The sequence below is a fragment of the Bombus flavifrons genome, chromosome 11, assembly GCF_040668555.2.
Source record: "Bombus flavifrons isolate JBK064 chromosome 11, iyBomFlav1_principal, whole genome shotgun sequence".
NCBI classification, from domain to species: domain Eukaryota; kingdom Metazoa; phylum Arthropoda; class Insecta; order Hymenoptera; family Apidae; genus Bombus; species Bombus flavifrons.
In genome coordinates this window covers 9,037,628-9,061,092 of record NC_138452.1, presented here as the reverse complement: position 1 = coordinate 9,061,092, position 23,465 = coordinate 9,037,628, and the positions used below count along the sequence as shown (strand labels likewise).

Below are 23,465 nucleotides of genomic sequence, written 5' to 3'. Positions count from 1 at the left end.
TGTTGCGCGGTAGAAATATTGACGTATTGGGCAAATTGTCGACATTGATCGGTAATTAATTTTTGTCAAGAGCTCTTAAGAGGCGATACAATTTTGGAAAATCGAGACGAAATACAACTCTACCGTACGAATTTGTACATTCGTAATAGCTTTCCTGCAATTGTTTTATTTCTGATATTAAGTTAGCGAATGATAACGAATTTTAGTGTATCAGTCGTTCGTTTTTATGATTTACAGTGAGTACCCTGGTAGTGCGCACGGAGGAAACGCATCGTCTTGGATAGGCCAGCGAAAATCAGTGGAAGAGATTCTGCGCCAGTTTAAACGTGAGTTTATTTCAAAAATATCAAATTCCTTTCGTCTCATTGGCGTTTGAACGTTTATTCGTAAACACCTGTCGCTTCGTGAATTAACATCGGACATATAGACGTTTCTCGAATGAAGTTTTAATCAATTTCCAAGTGTAACGTGCAAAAACTGCGGAATTTCTTTATTCTCGGTTTCTTTATACGAAAAAACCAGGTTAGATGTTGAGATAAACGTCAGTTTGGTATGATCGCTGGTTCCTACATGCAGAGTTGGTACGACTACAGAGTTGGCTCGCCACATTTTCTTTTTTCTTTTTTCTTTTTGTCTGAGTATCCGGTGTGTGAAATGGCTGTACAAGCTGGTGAAATACAGAGCATACAAATACAATTAAATATCAAATCCCAAACCTATTTAATAACATTAGATAGGAAAATAGCAGTCGGCCGCGATAATTTTCCACGAAATTCCATTAGAAGCAAAGGTAGATCTCGCGCTCGCACCTGCTGTCCGCAGCGTAAACTCTTCGTTGTAACCTCTGGCTACCCTTGGACCGAGGAAAAAAGGGAAGGATGCACGGCTGGCTGGGAACGAAGGCGAATCGTGGCCCTGGAGAATTGCGAGAGACAGCCGGCGTAAAGAAATAAGAGGAACGCCAAGACGAACGAGCTCGAACGCGTCGCGAACAGATGTTAACGATAAGATTTATGAATTTTTCAAGTTTGCGCTCGGCCTCATCTCGTCCGTTAGACGTTGGACGTTGGACGTTGGACGGTGAACCGCGTTCCGTTTGCCACGCAACCGTTTCGTTTCGTGCCACTTCGTATGGTTCGTTAACAGGCCATGGCCCAATTATACGCGCGCAACGTGACAATCAAACGAACGTAATTCGAAAGATACAAAGGCGATGTCAAACCGCCGTCCACGCTACAAGGCTGCGCGAGGTACGTTTCAACGAGGTGGTATTTTCAAGCAAAAAGTCGAGGCAGCCAGCGTAGCAATTGGCATAATTAAGGATACGAAACAACAGGTCCAAACAGCCTTGAACGTAATATCGTTGTCACAAAAGATATTATTTCTCCTCGAGTTCTTAGGTGATACGTGGAAATTGATCATGTTCGAGGACGATCGCTATCACCGTCTAAGATTTTTTTCAGAAAAAGACAACTAAAGCTCGTTGACTGAATCCCTGAACCGATCGTTTTCGATTTAATCGGTCGAAAACGGAAATCTTCTTTCGGTGGATCGTTTCACCCATTGAAAATTCATTAGTGGATTTGAGAAGATATACCCGTTTTATTATCTTCGTTTTGGAAGATTTCCAATCCTTTCATAATCTTGTTTCCGTCTAGTATTTAGCTTAATCAGCTAACTGGCTTCGACTTGTCGATACATTATCGATAAAGGCAGAATATTGAACAATGCAGGATTATCTAAATCAGTCGGTTTTGCTCGAATTATTTTTTAGATTCCAAACCTGGCGAATCTTATCGTTTTATTTGAAATTTAAAAAGATCGAGTAAATTTATTCAGACTTTTCGTTTCAAATGAAAAGATTGACGCTGGCAAGATTGATTTACAAAATACATACTACTTTTAATTTATTATTGCTTAGTCCGTGCCTTTCGGCTTTGGACGAGCTTTCGGTTTTACATCTCTTTTACCTATTTCGTTTCTTATACAGGGTGGTTGGTAACTGGTGGTACAAACGGGAAGGGGGTGATTCTAAGCGAAAAAAGAAGTCGAAAATATAGAATAAAAATTTAAAAATTTTAAAAATTTAAAAAAATAACGTCAATCGAGACAACGATCTACAGTGAGATCCGTTATAACGAGACGCGATAAAGTGCAGGCGTACCGAGCGAAAATTCAAAGTCGATTTTCTCGAAAACAAAGCCTCGAACGAAAAATTGTTATTCTATATTTTCGACTTCTTTTTTCGCGTAGAATCGCCCCCTTTCGGTTTGTACCGCCAGTTACCAACCACCCTGTATATCTACCTCCCCTCTTATCCACTCTATTATATTGCACTCCCGTAATTATTTCGTCTCTAAAACTATGGCAACTTTTGGGCTTTTGCCTCCTTCCTGTGCTTCCCTATTGTCGTTCCTCCCCGTCTTGTATTGCCCTTCTCTTCTCTATTATTGCTTTTAGTTCTGTTGGTCCTTCTCCAGTCCCATTTAGAATTTTTTCTGTGTCCTTTGGTCCCCTCGTTATTTCTCATTCTTCTATCACATGTCTCAGGTCTTCTTCTTTCCTTTTACATAGTCTGCATCCTTTTTCTCCCTCTTCTTTCCAGTATTCCCTCGCTTTGGTCTCGTTTCCACATCTGAATCTTGCTAATATTTTCCGTCCTTCCACTTCATCCTTCCTTCTAAGTACTTTGGTAACTCTCCTTTGGCGATTTTTCTGTAATGTATGTTATATTACATACTACTTGATTTCACCGCTTATTAGAAGTTGAAAATTCTTAAAATTTGAATTTTTCGGCTAGCCATACCAACTTTTGCGCCTAAGTGTAAGTCCCTTTATTTTTACCAAACCATTAAAGACGGTTATAAATTTATTAAAGTCTAAAGCTTCGACGTGTATACTCGTCGTCCTTCTTTATTTTAATCGCGCATCCCGCAAGGGATTCTTAAAACTAAATTTCGTGATTAACCGGCTAATTTTCAAATCCACGTTTGGATTTTGGCGGAACCAATTAGCGTTTCACTTCTGTAGAAGCTGTGCGCGAAACCAAATCGTACGTATAATAATCGTAACGCGCGTATAGTTTTAGGAAAAAATAAAAGTTTGAAAAGTGGAACGTGTAGGCGTCGCGTTCGAGCTACGAGCATGGAATATTAGGAAGAGTAGCGCGTTTCAGATGTACAAGAATGGCAAAGATAGCTGTAACAATACGCCGGAAGGTATAGATAGTTTTAGAAACTGAAACACGTAGTTGGAAGCGTTGCATTCGGGCGGATAGAGTACAAGTTTGGCAAATGTGTAGCGATACGTTCAAAGACGTACAGTTTCGGAAATTGAAACACGCGGTACGTTGGAAACATTTGGCTACAGAACACGGGACGTGAAAATATATTCAAAGTAAATTCGACGAACGAAGCAACGATCCGCGCAATGGACAATTTCGTTAGTCCACGAAATTTAGCTTATTTTAATCATTTTGAAAAATCCAGTAAAGAACGTGGATCGTGTCGATCGTCCGCAATGTAGGTGTTAGGTAGATGGTTCATTTACACTGTACATGTGAATGCGTGTGTAAGCGTCAGAGAACGTTCAGGCTTAGTTGAGACAAAAGACTGTTGGTAGCTGTTAGAAGAATCTAGAATAGTCTGTTGACAACAAGCGTGCGTATAAGAAGGTTATCCAGGTCTTCAGAGTGTAATATATATGTATAGCTATTGCGTGTGAATAAGTTAAATTATTCATTATTCCGAATCCTCTGTATAGCTCAACAGTAGCTTTCATTATTGTCGGCTCGATCGTGTTTTAACTAACGCTAAGAGATATCCTTAATTCGGACAAAGTAGACAAAACCTGCGTATAATTTCTCGTTTCGATCTTCCCTTTAACATCCTTTCGAAACGTTCCAACCTGTTTTCGTCGATCGTTAAAACGACAGCAAGATGGAGATATAGAAATTTCTATTTATGTTTGAACCTTCCGATTCTGTCGAGCAGAAAGAACGCGATGCTGGAAGAATATGCGTTTCACGTAACGTTGGGACGACAAACCGAAGATATTTTTCTAACGTTAGAAAAATATACGATCTGGTGGAAGATAACCGGAGAAAAACGTAGCAGGATTAAATAAAATAGAATGCTATTGGCACAGGGAAAAGGAAAAGAAATGGAAAGAGAACGAGGAGATTAAGAAGATTAAGTAAGAGCGATTTGCTTTTGAGATTAGTTTATCACACCGTGAAGGATCGCGGGCTGTTTCGCCGATTAGCATGATCGTAGGCTAGCCGTGACTCGTTTTATTAAGGTCGAAGGAGAGTCGGCTGCCACTAAAGCTTGATTTACACCGGCGCGCCGGTAACGGTACGGTCATGGTACGTTGTTCGTCGACTCGTGCTTCTGTCACAGTCACCGGTGTACTCGCGATACACCGCCACTCGACAACACCGGCCATTTCTCTCGCCACTCTAATTTCCCTAAGCGTATTCATGCCTCTAGACTCGATGCACACCGGCCATCGGATCTCTCGTTAAATATTATTCATCGCGTCGCTGGCGAACTGCTACGCGCGTTGCTCTGTACGCTTTTATCTGCCAAATGTGCCTGTGCGTTGATTTTTAACGGACGAACGACCTTTAACTGAGACGCGAAAAAGTATTGACGCAGTTGAGGAAACGTACAGGTTGAACGATCGCGGTGTTCGTTGTCGAAGCTTGTATTATTTTCTTTGATGTTTGGTTTATCATCACTGACGCTATCGCTAGAAATATTGAAACGGTTGAGCAGTATCCTTGTCGAATGGAGTTCGTTTCCACTGTCTGAAGCACTGTCGTGGTTTTCTATCTTGTCAGCTTCGAAATATTAAGTTGTCCGCAAAGTGTCTTTCTTTCGCAAACGTGTCTTTTACAATAATGCTGCTTCATATTAATATCGTGGCTTTTTTAATATTAAATTCCTCCGATTTATTTTGATAAATTTTCGGCTGCTTTTATTTGTTACAGCACTCCTGCAATATTTTACGATTTTCCGAAACATTTAAGATATAAGAAGTCACTGTACCGAGAACATATTGGTCGTCCGGAAAGTGTCTTTCTTTCGCAAACGTGAAACCAAGTCTGCGAAATGTCGCGGTGTTTATCTCGACGGAACAAAGTGGATCGTACGTGATTCGACAAAATAATATAAAACAAAAAACATTATTATTTCCTCATAAAACGAAAGAAACTTTTCGGACAACCTAATAATATTCGTCACTACTGTCACTATGGAACATGTCCTTTCTGCATCTTTTAAGCATCGTGAATAAGGCATTATAAAAGATATAAAATATATGAAAAGCTTGCTGATTCGTCTGGTAATGCCATTGAAGGATTGAAATTCGTTCTGACTCGATCATCATCCTGCGTCGCGAGTTTACGTTAAGCGGAAGATAAGATTTCTAAAGATCTATAATTTTCTTTCATTAAAAAACATATTACCGTTTAGTTTACTATACCCATGCGTAAGTACACATAAGATAATCGTTTAGAAAAATAGACGTACACCAGCCATTTCAAAATAACCGTCCTGGACAAAAGGAACTGTGAACAGGTTCCGGCCGCTATATGCCGACACGCGTCCGCAAAGGGTTAATTTCCCATAAACGCGTAAACGAACGAAAGAAATTCCCATTGCGAGTCTATGTCTTTGGCCGTGTGCGAAAAGATGGAAATTTATACGACTCGCAGATCGAGAAGTAACTTTTACGACAGTCTGAATTTTTTAGATTTTCGCCCATAACGAACGATCCTTCTTCGAACGTGAGCGCCATAATAAATTTCATAGATTCCGCAGCTCTCTAACGTTGGATGCGTTTCAACCGACGACTACAACGATCCCGAAACAGCTTTGCTCTCGTACTATTTGCGAAGCGAATACAAATTTCGTAGTAATTCGATCTTGTTGAGGTTTCATATGTCGAGTTCTCATTGGGGTTAGGGGCGTGTAACGAATCTTCATTTGGATTAGACGTCGTTGTTGCGCAATAGAGAAGATATTTACTGGTACAAATATGATTATTACAGAGTTTGACAAGTAACCGTGGCCATTAGATACTCGAGATGCTAATGACAATGATCTTAGGTTCAATAAAGAATTCACGGTCGACGGGATAACAAATGCGTTTTCTTCCAAAGTCTAAGTCGAACTGAACTTACTGGTCCACGATTCCAGCGTAACTCAACTTACTTGTCCACGGTACAAGTAGAGCTCAACCGACTCCACAGTTCAAGTGGAAATGCACTTACATGCTCTTCTCCGCGCCTCTCTGTACCCCTCGGTTCGACTATATTTTTAAGGAGAGCTATACAATTACTCCATACCTCTGTTAGGTGAAAACGTCCATCCCGTGACCGTGGCTGCGTTTAGCGACCCGTTGTGTCACTTCGAGTCCAAGTCCATTGTCATAAATCTCGGCACACGTAATCGGATTAAATCACGAACAACTACTTCTAAGTTTTATTATTTAGGTAGAGCTATAATGAAAAGTCTGGACCAAAGTATCGGGGGTGTTCCTAAAAATTCCAAAAGAAAGGCCGCGATGTCCTTTCATCTCCGACATATATATATGACACAAATAAAGAAATAAATAAATTTGGTTGCTTTTAGCTCGTTTTCCTAATGAAATTCGTAGTCTTCTTATTGTCCTAAGTGACTAATTAGCGGTATATATATAATTTTGAAAATGGTATAAATCTTTCAATCACTTAGTTGCCAACCCAATATCTCAGAATAGAGAAAGTAAACGCGTGGATGAATGCATTATAGAAATTCTTTATTCAGGAATGTTAGAAATTAGAATTCTCTGTGGTTTCTATCCTACATGACAACGTACTGATAGATGGATTTATTACAGTATATTAAACGATCACTATTTCACTTGAACTTAATGCAGTAGCGTGATATGACGACTCTTGACTAAGGACTCTCGACTCTTCACCCTCCGGTGGCTAATCGACGATCGACGACTGCGCTGCCGAAATATATCGATGGCCGTTAGGCCTGTTGAAATTTTCCGACCCTTTCGGCTTGTCGGCATTTGCGCTCTATCGTCGACATTGTCTATATATCGGCGGTATTATAATAGAAAAGATAGAGAAAATGTAGAGTTTCCTAGAAAACTTCAATAGATTCATTTCGTTGGAAAGACGCTCGCAGTTATACTCGGAACGTTGTATCAGGTTGGCAACTAAGTGGTTGCGGGTTTTGTCAATACCACCTAATGACAAAGCCCGCAGTCACTTAGTTGCCAAACCGATATTTTAAATTACGCGAAAAAGCGAGTTGCACGTTGAGAACTGCAAGGTTACGCGAATGAAAAGAGCGCAGCGAACTGTATTATCAATATCCAGCGGTATCCATTGCGAAGTTTTATTTTCCTGAATACAATACGCGCGCTTATCCACGCGCATACGTTTAATCACAGAGGTGAATGATCATCGGCGCGCAGGGGTTGATAAGAAAAGATTTATTGTGCATGTCCGCGCGAAGCGTCGTTGGAAAGTTCAAGTTCTCGTGAATCGAAGAATCTTCCAACCACGTTACCGATATCCGTTTTTAAATTTCTATTTTTCTAAACGCGATACGAACGGCTGTGTACGTTTAATCGCGAGATGGATGAACGATCAGCCGATAGAGAAAAATACACGCGGATATTGCAGATGTTCGCACGAGGTATCGTCGAGGAAACATCGAGTTTGCGCAAATTAAAAAATCTACCTGGAACCACGTTATCGATATCCACCGATGTGCATTGCAACAAATTTCCATTCTTCCACAAACGCGATACGACTTGTATCCGTGTGGCGTTCAACCGCAGATTTGAACGATCATAGACGCGCGCTTGCTGATAAGAAAAGCATGGCAGACATTTGCGCGAGGTATGGCGGGAAATTTCAAGTTTCTACGAGATAAGTAGAAAATCGTAGAAATTATATTATCGATATCCGTGATAAATTTTGATTTTTCTACACGCGATACAGGTGTCTGTATACGTTTAACAGCGGGGTCGAACGATCGACGCGCGCCGGTCGATAAGAAAAGTAGACGAAGTATCGGACAGCGCGTGGAGAAGAGACGCGTATTCGCACCCGGATAATAACGCGGCCTCGCCGTGCCTCTTAAACACTGTGCGCTAGATACCGGTGAAAGCATCGCGAACCGCTCGCCGCTGGTCATAATATCGTCTTATTTATCGACGTATCTCGCTGCTGCGAGAGCAGAGGCGTGCAATCGTAGCGACTGCATCTAACGCGATCGTTTCGCCAGACAAGAAGTCTCCGATCGTGCTCGATCGACCGGATCTTTCCTTATACTTTTCTACTTTGTAACAGCTGCAAAAGGTTTAACGATCTTTCTTGCTGTAACGAGCCTCTTCGTAGCGTAATTACTCTGCATGAGCCACGATTCTTTACGACACCTTTATGGTCGATGCTTATTAGGATAACGAATATCTCTCGGTTTTTGGCGAAAAGTATCTGCGAAATGACCCGAGTTATCGAGTCATCTTCCTGCGAAATAGCTGCGCAACCGATACGACCGTCCAACACTGTACTTTGTTTCTGCTTTGTTCGAATTTCACCAAAATTTACCGTAGACCCTTGCTACAGTTTTTCGTATTAACATTTTGTCCGCGACCACGCGATTCTTTCTCGGAAGCTCGTGTCTCAAGGAGAGCGCGAGAAGGCTACGGGTGGCTAAGAGAAATCTGGACGAATAGAATCTCGGCTCTTCAACTAAGAATCGTTCTGCCATTTCTCGAGCAAATTCGACGAACGTTCGTCGTACGAATCGCTGCGAGGAGACGCGGAAAGGAAAAACCGAGAGAGTACAGAGATCGATTGGATTGGCATTGGAGAAAGAAGAGAGAAAATAGTTTGGCGGGTAGAGTTGGAGATAAAAATGGTCGTAACTCAAGCGCAGCCAGTATCTTGGAAAGGAAAATGGTCCCTATCGAACGGTTATTTCGACTGTACGGGCTGTAATATGTAAAGAGATTCGACGAGTATCCGCCACGATTTCCTTCTAAAGTGCTGCGTCGATTTAGGAACCGCGAAAACTTGGTCCCGTCCCACACCCGAACAACTCCCACCTATCGAAAACGAGTAAATTATGCACGAATTATACCCGTCTCGCTGACTTTATATACGAGCCGCACGTACGTTATTTATTGCCACTCTTATCCATAATTATGGCCGTGGGAGCGTGAGCGGGCCTGCAACTCGAGCACCGATGGATCCCGTGGAAAAATATCGTAACCCTTGTTCGATTTAAACCTTTCGTAGTAGAGGGGAGGAAAAAAGAAAGGTAGAAAGAGAATAAGAGAAACTCGATGTATATTAAATAATTACAAGGTGTGTTACATGGATATTCGTGCATGTATATTCGAATAAATATTCTTTTAGACCTTTTTCAACATTGTTTAATTAGAATCTTGTCTATTTGTGGGTGGAAAGAAAAAAGTAAAAGAGTGTGAAATTTTACTGTGGATAATTAAACGTATACGTAGAGGCGTTAAGTAAGAGTATGGTCGTTTGCAGAAAGAATAACTCGTAGCCTCGTCTAAATTGTTTAAAAATATTGCGAAGAAATTATGTAAGAAATCATCGAGATTCTGATTTTCGTTAATACTCTGTGATTAGACTTTCGATTATTTATCGGAGGAAGAAAGAAAAGAAGAAAGAGAATAGGAGAAACTCGATGTATATTAAATAATTACAAGAATACAAGAATAAATATTCTTTTAGACTTTTCTCAACATTGCTTAATTAGAATCTTGTCTATTTGTGGGTGGAAAGAAAAAAGTAAAAGAGTGTGAAATTTTACTGTGGATAATTAAACGTATACGTAGAGGCGTTAAATAGGAGCATGGTCGTTTGCAGAAAGAATAACTCGTAGCCTCGTCTAAATTGTTTAAAAATATTGCGAAGAAATTATGTAAGAAATCATCGAGATTCGGATTTTCGTTAATACTCTGTAATTAGACTTTCGATTATTTATCGGAGGAAGAAAGAAAAGAAGAAAGAGAATAGGAGAAACTGTATGTACATCGAATAATTGTAGGATTTGTTGAACACGGTTGTTCGCAGAATTAGTGGGATATTTGTTTCTTTGGATTCTTATCGACATTTTGTATAATCCAAAGCTTTATCTATTCGCGAGAGGAATAGAAAGGGGCGAGGAGAATAGGAGAAATTTGATGTATCGTAGATAATGATAGGATGTGTTGTACACAGCTGTTGTATTAAAACTTGTTTAACATTGTGTAGTCAGAATTTTGTCTATTGATAAAAGAGAGAATGAAAGTAAAATAGAAGAAATTGAATGTAGACAATTACATACATACATATATATATATAAGCCTGTTAAATACGAGTACAATTGTTAGAAATATTCGAACGCTCATTTCCCTTGACCTTTGTTAGCATGGCGGGGAAAGATGATAATTGAGCGTTAATCGAGCGCTATAAATTACAAGAACATGTCAGAGAACTTGGCTCGAAAGATAGTCGAAGAAGTTGTCACGAAGACACAGAAACGTACAGACACGAGTAACATAACGTCTAGCAATTAGTATGAAAATGAAAATGACACGAGAAACCATCCTCCAGTTGCTTCTCGTGCCACGTTTCAAATCGATTTCCTGGAAAAACTCGCTCCTCTCGATCACCAACAACCACGCGTCCGAGGATCGCAACTCTCGCCGTGTTGGAGAAATCAGAGTCACGACGACCGAACAGGCAAACGAAGGTAAAAAAGAAAAAATAAAGTAACGAGAGAGAAAAGACAGAGAAAAGGAAGAAGCTCGGTGAAAAGGCTAACGAACTAATTAAACTACTAGCCGGCCGTCGAGGGCTCAAGCCAGCTTCCGTTTGCTCGCCTTTTTCTTTCTCCTCGGCTCTACCTTTTTTTCCTTTTTTTTTTCTTTTTTTCCATCGAGATCCATCGTTGGACTATGTACACAAGGAATGCGATGGTTAAGGCGAACCGAGCGACGACAGGAGAGGCGGAGAAAACGCATCAGGGATTAACGAGCAGCACTCGGTATCCCTTCGTGTCGCGTTTTTCGAACGAATCGTTCCTACGGGAATAGGACGAGGACGACGCGAATCTCCAACGCGACAATTGTCGTTCGTTTGTTTCTTTGTCGGCTGAAATTTTGTGCGTTGAGACGCGTCTAGTTGGACGAACGAGATTCGCTTTTTTTTTTAACCCGTTAACACGTTCGTAGCTGACGACGTACTTCTGTACCAGGTATGTAAATATGAAACCGGAATTTTCCTATAGATGGCCCTAGCTGATAATGTAGTTATCACTAGACTGCGTCATCGATGCCAAAAGTCTTTGTTGACATCTCACAAACATTTTCGACTCAGAACAATACAAGTTTCATACAACAGCATAGTTTGTAATAGCGTCGAACATGTCAAATTTTGTGCCTGGAAACTACGATTTGCGGACAGCATTGATTTTCTGCTACCATTTGAAGAAAACTGCTGCAGAATCGCATCGAATGCTTGTCGAAGCTTACGATGAGCATGCTCTTGGTAAATCACACTGCTCTGAGTGGTTTAAAAAATTCAGAAGTGGCAATTTTGACGCGAGGAACGAAGAACGTGGAAGACCACCGAAAAAGACCACCGAGCTGTTAAAACCTGGCGAAACCGTTAATACCGAGCGCTACCGACAACAAATGATCGATTTGAATCAAGCTTTGCGTGAAAAACGACCAGAATATCAAAAAAGGCAACACAAAGTAATTTTGCTTCGTGATAATGCACCATCGCATACAGCAAAACCGGCCAAGGAAACGATCGAAGCGTTCAGTTGGGGAATACTTTCGCACGCGGCTTACTCACTAGACTTGGCTCCGTCCGATTACTATTTATTCGCATCGATGGGACACGCACTTTCTGACCAGCACTTCACTTCTGACGAAAATGTACGAAAATGGCTCGATGACTGGTTTGCCTCGAAAGAGCGACAGTTTTTTTGGCGTGGCATCCACCAATTGCTAGACAGGTGTGAAAAATGTATAGCTAGCGATGGGCAATACTTCGAATAAAATATTTTTAATCATTTTCATACAATAAACGTGTATTTTCTATACAAAAATTCCGGTTTTATATTTACAGACCTGGTATTTCCATTTTTGAAATCTTTCGCTGAATAGCTGGTTGCACAAGGTCGTTGTACGAGCTCTACGATATCTTTTTCCCATTCGTTCGTAGTTACGGTTATCACCGCGTCGTCCTCTCGCGCACTTGCATCTTCAGCCTCGACGTCCGCATCCCATCTATTCCATTCGTTTGCAATTTTTCACTGTACTTTCGAAAAACGACCTCGCTAGCAAAAATACACGTAACGAGAATTCGCGTAAAATGGGAAAATACGCGATATACGTAAACTACGGTACGCGTTATTGTACGGACAACGTTTAACTGATCTTTGCTTAGGTTTCACTCTTTTATTTCCGCTTACGCGACGAACGCGAATTTCCATGAAAATTCTTCCTAACCCGATAAACCATCAACCGATCCCGAACGTCGTATCAAAGTACCCGTTTCTCGCCATCGAGTAACAGGCGAATGAAACGATCGAGCAACGTTCAACGTGTCATATTTCGGTTGTATGTTACGCGCGTTGTGTTTCGTTGCTATTGTACAACACCGTGTCTCGTTTTAGCGTTCTGTCCGACGTAAAGTAGAAAGGCGATTATCGTTATCCGTCGAGGGGCAAGTGATTAGGCGAGTGGCAGATTTGAGTCACTGTTCCGGCACCGACCATCATCTTTACGCCAGTTTGTCTCAGTTTATCTCTGTCCGTTTCGCCGGACGATTCTCCAAATGTTTCTAGGCCGTTTGCCAAAAATGTTTCCTCCGCATCGAGAGAGCCGAGTGTGTAAATGTAGCGACACGTGTGCAGGATGTTGATAAATATCGAGGATGTTCCGCAATGATCGATTACGAACAGCTTTCGGAAGGATCCTGCCGAGAACGCTTTCTTAAGAAAACATCTTTTTTCAACGACAACAAATATCATATTTCGTAAGATTCCGCTTGAAACGATTCGCCGAGCAAGAGGAACGTTTCTTCGGTAAAACGATCGCAAAATCGATCTATAAACAATTTGAGAAATTTAGTACGAGGAGAAGATCGCGCATGTTGTTCGATACGATCTTCAACTTTAATTCCGCGAAATAAACGTTGAATTTCGCTACGGATTTCCTTGGACAATCGAACAATCGCAGATACATCGCTAGAGATCGTTTTGTTGGAAAAAAATTAGTGACACTGAAATATTGGAAATTAAGTGATTGCGGATTTTGTCATTAGTTGGTAATGTTATATAGAGTATGTGTGGCTGTTATAATGTTAGAATTCTGTCGTGTTGAGGTTATTAGATGTACGAACAGAGGAACGCGTGGATAAATTGTAAAGTAGAAAATATATTTTAATACAGAATTGTAAGTACAAGTAGGAATATAATTTGAGCTGGTCCCGATCCGCACGCTAGCAGTGTTACCCTATAACTGAGATTTTTTTTTTTTTTATAACGTTTATTTAAACCAAGATACAATTTTTAATACATATTGGGTATTCACAATAAACTATGAATTTCGATAATATGTGTTAGGCAAAAGTAGCGATACGCGACGGTACAACGAAGCCATACTATGTTATGTTACATTTTTTATGATATAATCTTTTCTTTGGAATTAAGCCGCTGGGCAGCGGAGCTTTTATGTGATTTTGTTTTTGGTTGTTTTTTCTGTCCTAAAAACTTGGTCGCAAAACAGGACGCTTCGGTAGTCTATTTTTTGGGTGCTGTGTGACTTTGGGGAGGGGAGGGATGAGAGGGAGGGGGATGTTAAATAGGTTTATTTACAAAATTTACAATATTTACAATGTTTCCACCTTTGTTATGCGGTGGCAGAATTAGGTTCTGTCGGTTTAATGGTTTGCTCTCTTATTTTATTATGGATTTGGAATCCACCAATATTTTTTTGTGTTTTTTCTGCGTTTTTCTTTAGTGTCTTTCAGAAGGAGGGCCATGTTGTATCTCCACCTAGTGTCAGCGGTTTGTCCGTTTAAGTTTTCTTCGTAGAGTATAGTTCTGATCCCTATTTTTCTTTTTATGTGATAAATTATTGGCATGTTATTTTGGTCTTGGAGGTAGTTTTTTTCGTCTAGGTATAGGAAAGCTTCTGGGGGGATGTAGCCTGTTGCCAGAGTGTTTTTGTAATATGCGTCATTTGGGAATAAGCAACTGAAGATTAAGCTGTTTTCTTGTATCTTTGCCGCTTGCGCGAAGTGGTTTCTTATTAATTTTAAGATGCGACAGTCTATGCGGTGAATGTTGGCTAGGTCGTAGATCATTTTGTTTTTAACATATCCTATAACTGAAAGTCCCGCAGCCATTGTGACAACGACCATACCCAAATCCACGCCATTCCATACTACCTAACACGTTGACTGTCACGACACCCGTATTCGGGTGTCAGCAAATTTTCTGGTCGGGCCGCGTAACCCATAGGTATTTGAAAAGACATTCCACAATAATAAACCTGTTGAATTGTTATAGAAGTAATAGGAAAATGGTTTATTCAGAAAATTATTTAGAATGTGTTGAAGTGGTCACCACTTATAAGAAAACTCTACATCTGGTCTTTTTAGTTTTCTCAAGCACTGAAGCCATCGACAGCGCGTAGACAAAAGACTGCGACGAAGTCAGACCATAAACGGTAGACAGGCGACGTTGGCTTCGGGGTTTTCAGTTATTGGGTAACGCAGCTAGCGTGCGGATCTGGACCAGCTCAAACTGTATTCTTTACTCATAATTACACTTCTATTTAAATATATTTTCTGCCTTACAATTTATCCACGAGTTTTCTCTGTTTACACATCGAATAATCTCAACAGAATGTGAAACTTTAAAGCATTCATTACTATCTAATGATAAAATCCGCAATCACTTAGTTGCCAACCCAATACTTTCTTAGGGAAAATGAAGAAACATGATCATTACGATCTTCGATACGGTATGTTAACGAAAGATATTCAAAGTTCGCGCTTTGATTGCGCAACGATTGCGTTTCGCGCTTTATTAACTGCCGCGTCTCTTGCGGCGATACACGTTTCTCGATTTGAAATATTCCTCGGCTTAGATTGGATAAAAAGTTGATGGTTAGTTAAGGTAGTACGTGGAAGGAGGCAGAGTTAAGAAACTCGATATTCTTTTTTTTTTTTTTTTTCAAGCATCAACTTAGAATTTTCAATTTTCGCTCGCTCTCTTGCCGCGCTGGTTTCTCGAATATTACTTAAGACAACAAATCGAAAGTTGTTAGTTTGAACAGCAAGATAATTGGAAGCTTGGAAGTTTGTTTTTCAAGAAAATCGAAGTTTATGGCGGAAAAGGAACTCGGAGTTTACGAACTGCTCAAAGGGAAAGAAATTAGATTTACAGGAAGCTGCGTACAGCGAACACAATGAAATAAAAGTGAAGGAAATAAAAATTCAGTTTCAATTTCATCGAAGAATCAAATTTCCATTTGTTGCCAATTGTTGTAATTCTTGACAAGAAGATACCCGTTTGTGTGCAACAAACTATCGTTAAAACTTTATTTGGGAATTCGTGTCGACAAATATTTCTCGTCCAATATTAATCTTTTCATATTTGTTGTTCCTGCGAGCAAGAATACGTGCGATAACGCGAGCAAAACAACAGATCGATATCTGGAAAAAATCGCACGGACAAAGTTTCGGCGAACTGTACCGATTGGCGAAATCATCGACTGGAAAATCTATTTTCGCGAGCGATTCCGTTTCAAACCGTGTTTTCACCGATGGAAAAAGACATTACGAGCAGAGCTTTTCCCTTTAATATAATCAAAGTATCAATGGGATTCCAGTTTTCGAAATGTGTGCCGAAATTCTAGCAAAAAAAAAGGAGAAAAAAGTGTCGCTTATTTTAGTTAGTTTTTAATGTAATATTCTGTAAATTCTTGCAAACAATTCTCAAGTGATGTAAAATTCGATTTCTGTATAATATAATACTAAAATACTTGTCGGGAAAACGAAACAAAATATCTCGATCGCAGTGAAAATTTAATTTTTGAAAAATTTATCGTACAACTGCTACGCGGCGCAATTATACGCGAGCAAGAGGAACTTGCGAAATAGCAAAACTTAAAAAAGTTGTTTCGGGAAGTGAAACAAAATACCATTCGTCGGAATCACGGCGGAAATTTAATTTTCCGAGAATGTATCGTACAATTTTTGCGCGTTTCGATTATACGCGTTCAAGAAGAACTTCCGAAACGACAGAACGTAAAACAAAATTCACTGGGAAAGTGAAACAAAATACCATTCGACGAGATACCAATGTCTCGACTAGAGGGAAAATTTAATTTTCTAAAAAATTCGTTCTACAATTTTTACACGGTTCGATTAGTTACGCGACCAAGAGGAATTTCTCACGTAGCAAAACCTGGAAAAACTCCTCGGAAAAACGAGAGAAAATTTGATCTCAAGCCTTTCCCTCGATCATAGAGAAAATTTCATTTTCTGAAAATGTATCTCACCACGTTTTTCCATTTGCCGACTGTACGCGGTCGAAAGGAACTGCTCGGATAACGCGAAATCTGGAAAAGTTGTTTGGAAATGTGCGAGAGAACGTCGTTTATCGTTAAATTTTCGAAAATTTCGTTGCGCAATTTTATCAGGCTCCGAGTACACGGAAATTGAGAAACGAAGGAAAAATAACTGCGAGCGAAGGGAAAGCCGTAAAAAATTGCTAGGAAACAGGAGGAAAACAAATGTAAACGCGTACGGGGTGAAAACAACGGCGAAAGAAGAGAGGTAGCCAAAAGCAGGAAGAGACAGCTGGAACAAAAGGGGTGGAAACATTTGCTCGAGGGCTGGCATTCGCCCCCTGTCGAGTATGGAGCGTCCTAATAAACTTTTTATCTGCAACTTGGCGGTTTGCACGAGCAAATTAACAAAAACAAGGAGCAGGTTTGCTGGCCCAGTTTACGGACGAGCGGTCCGCGTTATGTACACGGTGTTCCAGATAGTTGGGAAACAGCTGCACAGATAAAACGCCCACGCGAATCGAAGTATCCTTTGTTGATCGTAGCTACTGCGATCGTTCTCGATATCTCGTTCTCCATTAACTGTATTGTGCGTTTGTCGCGCCAACAATTCTCTTTCTCATTCTGCGAACTACAGAATATACGGGAATCGAGGACGATTGAAAAGCGATTTCGTCTTTTGTAAACGCGGAAGATCGATGGAAAAACTGTGCGCGTTGCACAGTTGCGCCGTCGACCGTGAAACAACTTTTAGTCGCATTGAGAAATTTAATGAAAAATATATCGTAAGTTGTGCCTGAGATTTTATTACGAGGGTGTATCGCGCATCGTAGTAGGCGTTGGCCTAAATACCATACAACCTAAATACCATAGTTTAGCCGATAGAAACCGATAGAGGAGAATAACGAACGAAGCGAACGAAATTCAAGTACTCGATTTGCTGTTCGTTCCACAGAGACGGAACGAGAGGAAAGAAAGGATATCCCGTCATCGTCTGATTATAAAATTTTCTCCGAACGCAAGTACACGAATCCTTGTCATATTTCGTTCGTCGACTTCGCGCAATAATTCTACATACGAGAACACGTTTGCCGTATATGCCGTATAAGCGACCCGAGTCACGTGTTTTTCCTTTCGAGAAGTTCGAAGTTTTGGCGCGTCCACCGAATCCTCCGTCTCAAGCCGATGCAACGCGGTTCAATTTCGACTACTTTGCGAACACGGTTTCGGATCATTGCCATGTAAATAGACGCAGCGCAAAGTAAACGATAAATTTTCTTTTTAGACTCTTCGCTCAGTCCACTCTCGCGATCACCGGCACGTGTCGTAATTAATAAAAAATCGTACGAAACGGAATATATCGAGACTTACAATGGAATATATCGAGAAAGACGCAAAAAGATTTCAGCCGAAAGATGTTAAACGCGGTCGAAACGGTGGACGTGGCGCGTTTGGTTCGAGATAGGCCGCGATTCTGGCCGGAAGTGTCATTTCCTCCGGTTTCATAAATAAAAGCCGATAAAACGCTAAGAAACGGCTGTTCTCTCTCACATAGAACGTAGAATCGACGTGACCATTTTAATATCGTTATAAATCACGAGCGTTCGCCGTCGATTAGGTGAAAGTAAGGTGCCCTAAATGCCTGGCTCGCGAGATCGATCTCGGGGAAATCACTCGTGGGAGAAAAGTGCACAGCGATTTAAATTTACGCGACTATTCCTCCTGGACGAAAGAGGGAAACGGCGTAATGGATACGAATGTCTCGGATCGCAGCAGTTGTCCAGTATCTATCGTATTTCATTATTTTGTATGTTTATGGTTGCACGCGTAACATCGTAATCGCGGTACGTCTTTTCTTCAATTTCTTTCAAAAATTTAGAATTATCGTGAATAGAAGAGTTTTTATCGCGTCTCGTACGTTACGTTAACGCGACAATTTCGATACTTTTTGCTTATTTATCTTTCGACTTTTTTTTATTTTACGATCACAAATAATAATATTGTAATAATAATTTTTTAATGTTCATTTATGATTATTCGTTAACCTTGATTCAGAGTCCTTAATTTAATATTCTATCGGACAGCGGAATTTTTATCGCGTTGCGTTCCATCGTATTGTATTAATACCGACGTGTTTTATCTCATTTTGGTTACATTGAAATTATATATACGCAGCCTGTATATTTTCTTTATTTTAATTCCTTTACAATTTAAGATTCCAGCGGATAGGGCAGTTTCTCCTCTGTCGCATTACGTTACACCTTTGTTGCTATGTTATATCGCAACTTACGTTTACCTTATTCCCTTCTCATTATATCGAAATTACGATAGCGGCGGATAGTTTCTTTTGTAATTTTTCCACGCTAGAAAATCGTGCCAGACAGGCGAATAAATTTCCCTTGTTTTCTCGCTTGTTTTACCACGCAGCTTACCCGCGGAAGGACTCGTATCGGTAAAGAAAACCGCGGAAATATTTCCTTCTCGCTGTCTAACGATATTTCTCTTGGTCGAAACACAAAGAAAGATAAAGGACGAAGGATAGGATCGTGGAAAAAGAGGAAAGATGCTGGGAATCGTTGGTAGTGGAGCGCGCCAAACAATCAGCTGGCAGGATATTTTCTTTCAATTACCCGCAGTTATCGATGCTTCTTCTCGCTAAAGTCCAACCTATAAGAAACGTCTCTCTTCTGCTCTGTCGAATGGCACGTTGGTCGAATCGGGTCGTATCTTATCGAGCCGCAGCGACAAGCTGCTCTTTGAGCACCAACCACTGCCAGAAACAGAGTATCGATCTGCAACATCTGCGACATGCACGTTCGACCACTCGGGAATTATTCAGTTCACGAGCCGATTCTTTTTATTTCTTCGGCGGTGAACCGTCGTTTGATCAATGCGGATGAATATGTTGCCACTTTAGGGGGTATTCTGGTCTAGAGGCATGAATTTCGGCCTTGAAGGTATAGCGCTTTGTGTCGCGAAGCCGTTGAGAAGTTCCATGGTCGACTGCAGCCACAGAAGAACATACATCTGTGTGAGGATACGCACGTGTTCGTAGAATAGGTAAAAATTTGGAAAATTTGCGACTTTAAATATATGGAAGTTTCCAATGTTTCGAGTAACTGACGCGATCGCCGATAGCGCCACGTAATTATCGACGCATTAGGTTGTCCGGAAAGTGTTTTTCTTTTACAGACGCATCTTTATACAAAGATGAAACCTACTCTATCGAACGTTGTGATCTTTATTTTGATAGAACAAAATGGATCGTACGTAATTCGATAAAATAATATAAAACGGAAAATGTTGTTAATTTTGTTTCCTTATAAAACGAACGAAACTTTTCGGACCACCTAATAATAAATACGTATAACAATAATGAAGTTACTTCGTCGTGACAGAAATAACAATAAATCTGAGTTGAATCTCTTTTTCGAACGAGACAAGCGCGATACTTGCAGCCAGCCCAGGCTCCGCGTAATCAGACCAGCCGCCGGAGGAGAATAAAATCATCGTTGTCCCGAAACGAGAGAAAATAAAGAAGAGGAATTAAAGCTGGCATATATTACGGTTACTTCGTACGCTGGTCGAATTAATCGATACATAGGATCTTGCTGGATTTCGGGACGAGCATTAACGAAACAGATAAGAAAGCTGGCCACAAAATGAACAGCGGTGAATCGTCGACCGGTCTGATTAAAATTTAATGCGAAATTTCCAAGGAACTTTGCGTCTTTCTTTCTTTCTTTCTCCTTTCTTTTCTTCATTTTTCTTTTTTCTTCTTTTCACACGACGCGTCTCGCTCTTTTGAAGTTCGTCCCACTTTCTTCGCGATACACCGAGAGATCGCGTAATCCTCGTGTACACACACCGTGTATCACGTCCTTTTTTTTCCTTCCCTCTCTCTCTCTTTAATTTTCTTCGTCCTTTTTTACTGTTTGTCGAAGAAGTTGCACGGCTCACCTTGGTAAATTGCAAGCAGACGATATAGTTATGTAACTGGACGGCGAACGCAAAATTTATGAGTCTATTAAACGCGAGCCACGGCTCGTTTAATCCAGCGATTATTATTATTACCGCGGTATTTGCTTCAATTTTGATGCTCGCGTCGAACGCTTTCAGCGATGAACGATCGTTTCCGAAAATTTACAGCCAACTGGGACTTACACTCCAGGCGAGAGCGTCGCAGCCACTTCGATAATTTCCAGAACAGAATATCACGAGCTCGAGGAACGCGAGGAAACGTATTTTGCGTTTTGAAAGATCTATTGCTTGGGTTGGCAACTGTCAATAACGCCTAATGACAAAATAATTAACAAGCTGACTCGTAACTTGTAAATACGCTCGGGACACACCAAAGATCCGTAAAGCGGAAAAAATTCCCAAACGTACGTGAAACAACAGGAAACGCGTTCCTCGGTTCCCTGTTGTAATCTCGACGAAGAAGCAGATAAAACCTCGGCGATCGTCGTGAGACGGAAAAATAACTCTTCGATCGATAGGCGAAGAAATTTTCAGATTCGTCTGTATCTCGAAGATAAATTTTCCATTTAGCTCCATTAGCTGAAATTCCGATTTCACGAAATTCCATCGAAGAAACTAAAGGCCACCTAAACGTTCCACAATGCTAATCTCGTTTGCGTTGGTCGAAAGGTCGAAATTTTTCGACCAGGTATTAGTTTGTCCCAAAAGCGTCTTTCGCTATCTGCACGCAGCTGCTTTATCTGCCAATGTTTGTACAAACATTGTGCAAACGTAATCTCTCGAACGATGTAGTCTTTATCTGCAGTCGTCCTCTAGCTGTCGGATACGTTTCGTTTGCATTGAAACAGAAAATGTTGCGCGTCTGTTATTTCCTTATAATATAAATATCAAACGAAAGAAACTTTTTTCAGACGACCTAATGGATCAAAATATCGTCGTAAGATCTCGACCTGAAAGGAAAATCGCGATTCCACGAGTCTTTCTATTCGAGAGAATACGTGGAAACATAGAACTTGATCGCGGAAGCTCGACAACTAAAGGGGGTATTCTGATCTAGAAATTTCAAAAAATTGAATTTTTTTTTCATATTTCCAAGGTTTAGACATTCTAGAATATGCCCTTAAAAGGATTTTTCAAAATTTCAATTATTTTATGAGTTACAGCCATTTTTGTGACGCGGCATCTGCTCCGGTCTGACCGGAACAAATGAACAGTAGACGGTAGACGTTGTCCGAGTAAACTTGTCTTAAAACTTTAAACGCGTTTTTCTCGAAACTACCTTTTTCGAGTTGGCGTGCACGATATCTCAAGTTCTAACGAACCGATTTATTTTAAATTTGGTCTGAATATTCCTTATATACTCCTCTATCGTCCGGACCACGCTGACGACCATGACGACCATGTCTGATGTACCATCGATATCCCTACGGTTCTTTCGCCGAATATTCGGAAGAATGCATCTAAACGCGTGCGTAGTGATGATATCGAGGGGCAACGAAGAAAAGAATCCGTTTGGTTTCGAACCAAAGATTCATCCTGCCCCGAGCTGCGAAGTGCGAAAGGTTAAGCGTCATAGCGAAGCAAACACAATTAGAATTACGTGATTAATTAGTCGTTAATTGTTGATTGTTAAATTGTCGACTGTTGATTGTCAACCCCTTAACCTACGATTTTCGAGAATTTTGGGCCGAAAACGTAAACAAGCTATTATACAGGGTGGTTGGTAACTGGTGGTACAAGCGGAAAGGGAGTGATTCTACGCGAAAAAAGAAGTCGAAAATATAGAATAAAAATTTTTCGTTCGAGGCTTTGTTTTCGAGAAAATCGACTTTGAATTTTCGCTCGGTACGCCTGCACTTTATCGCGTCTCGTTATAACAGATCTCACTGTAGATCGTTGTCTCGATTGACGTCACTTTTTAAATTTTTAAATTTTTAAATTTTTACATTTTTAAATTTTTAAATTTTTAAATTTTTAAATTTTTACATTTTTAAATTTTTAAATTTTTAAATTTTTATTCTATATTTTCGACTTCTATTTTCGCGTAGAATCACCCCCTTTCAGCTTGTATCACGAGTTACCAACCACCCTGTATATTATATGGTATTTGGTCCGATCATCTACTACTGACTATGCCCGTAATATCTAAGTTTGGCCTGATCATCGTACTACGGGCTATGCCCGTAGTTGTAGGTTAAGGGGTTAATGGTTTAATAAACTTTTTTGTCGAACATCAAGAGTATTTCTTGTGGGCACCTTCACCAATATACCACCCCATTTCTTTTAGACGCGACACGGTAGTCGTATCTCGGCACGGTGATAATGAAATTTTAAAACCTTTCGTACAATACGCGCACGATATATACGCGCGTGTATTCGCATGTAAAAATTATCCGTGGCAAGCGTTGGGATACTTTCGCGAGCCAGTGTATCAAGCGGAATATAGAATATACCACCCGCGAAGGTCGTATTTTTACATCCCACGGCGCGTTTCTAGAGAAGCGTAATAGAATTTTCGATGCAGATGAAAATCTCTGGAGGACGACTTCTTCCATATCGTTGAGCATCGTAGCAGAGCTACGGACTAACAACTGTTTATCGATTAATTAGCAACGTGACAGAATTTCCGCCGTTCCTATTCCCCGTGACGAAAGAAATCGAAATAAAACGTTGTTCATTCGGTGTTTACTTTAAAGAATGACCGGGAATGCGTCAGATCCTCGGAGAATGTTTAAAAAACAAAAATCACGTTTAACACGTACGTGCTTATCGCAGGCGCGTTGACGTCGAACAGCTTCCTCGATGCATTTGTCGAGAAACTAATGTCAGGTTGACCGAAAATTTTCTTTTATTATTATTTTATT

The 23,465-nt window shown here is 40.5% G+C and overlaps 1 protein-coding gene across 9 annotated transcripts in view; it reads left to right on the top strand.

The window, feature by feature from the left end:
• The first annotated feature begins 238 nt into the window (after window positions 1–238).
• LOC138185186 (ankyrin repeat domain-containing protein 50) overlaps window positions 239–23,465 on the top strand; it is a 205,807-nt gene continuing 182,580 nt past the window's right edge. For all 9 annotated transcript variants that reach the window (XM_069123948.1, XM_069123947.1, XM_069123942.1 and 6 more), the window contains exon 1: window positions 239–326. The gene's annotated coding sequence lies outside the window, so the exon portion shown is untranslated. The remainder of the gene's footprint in view (window positions 327–23,465) is intronic.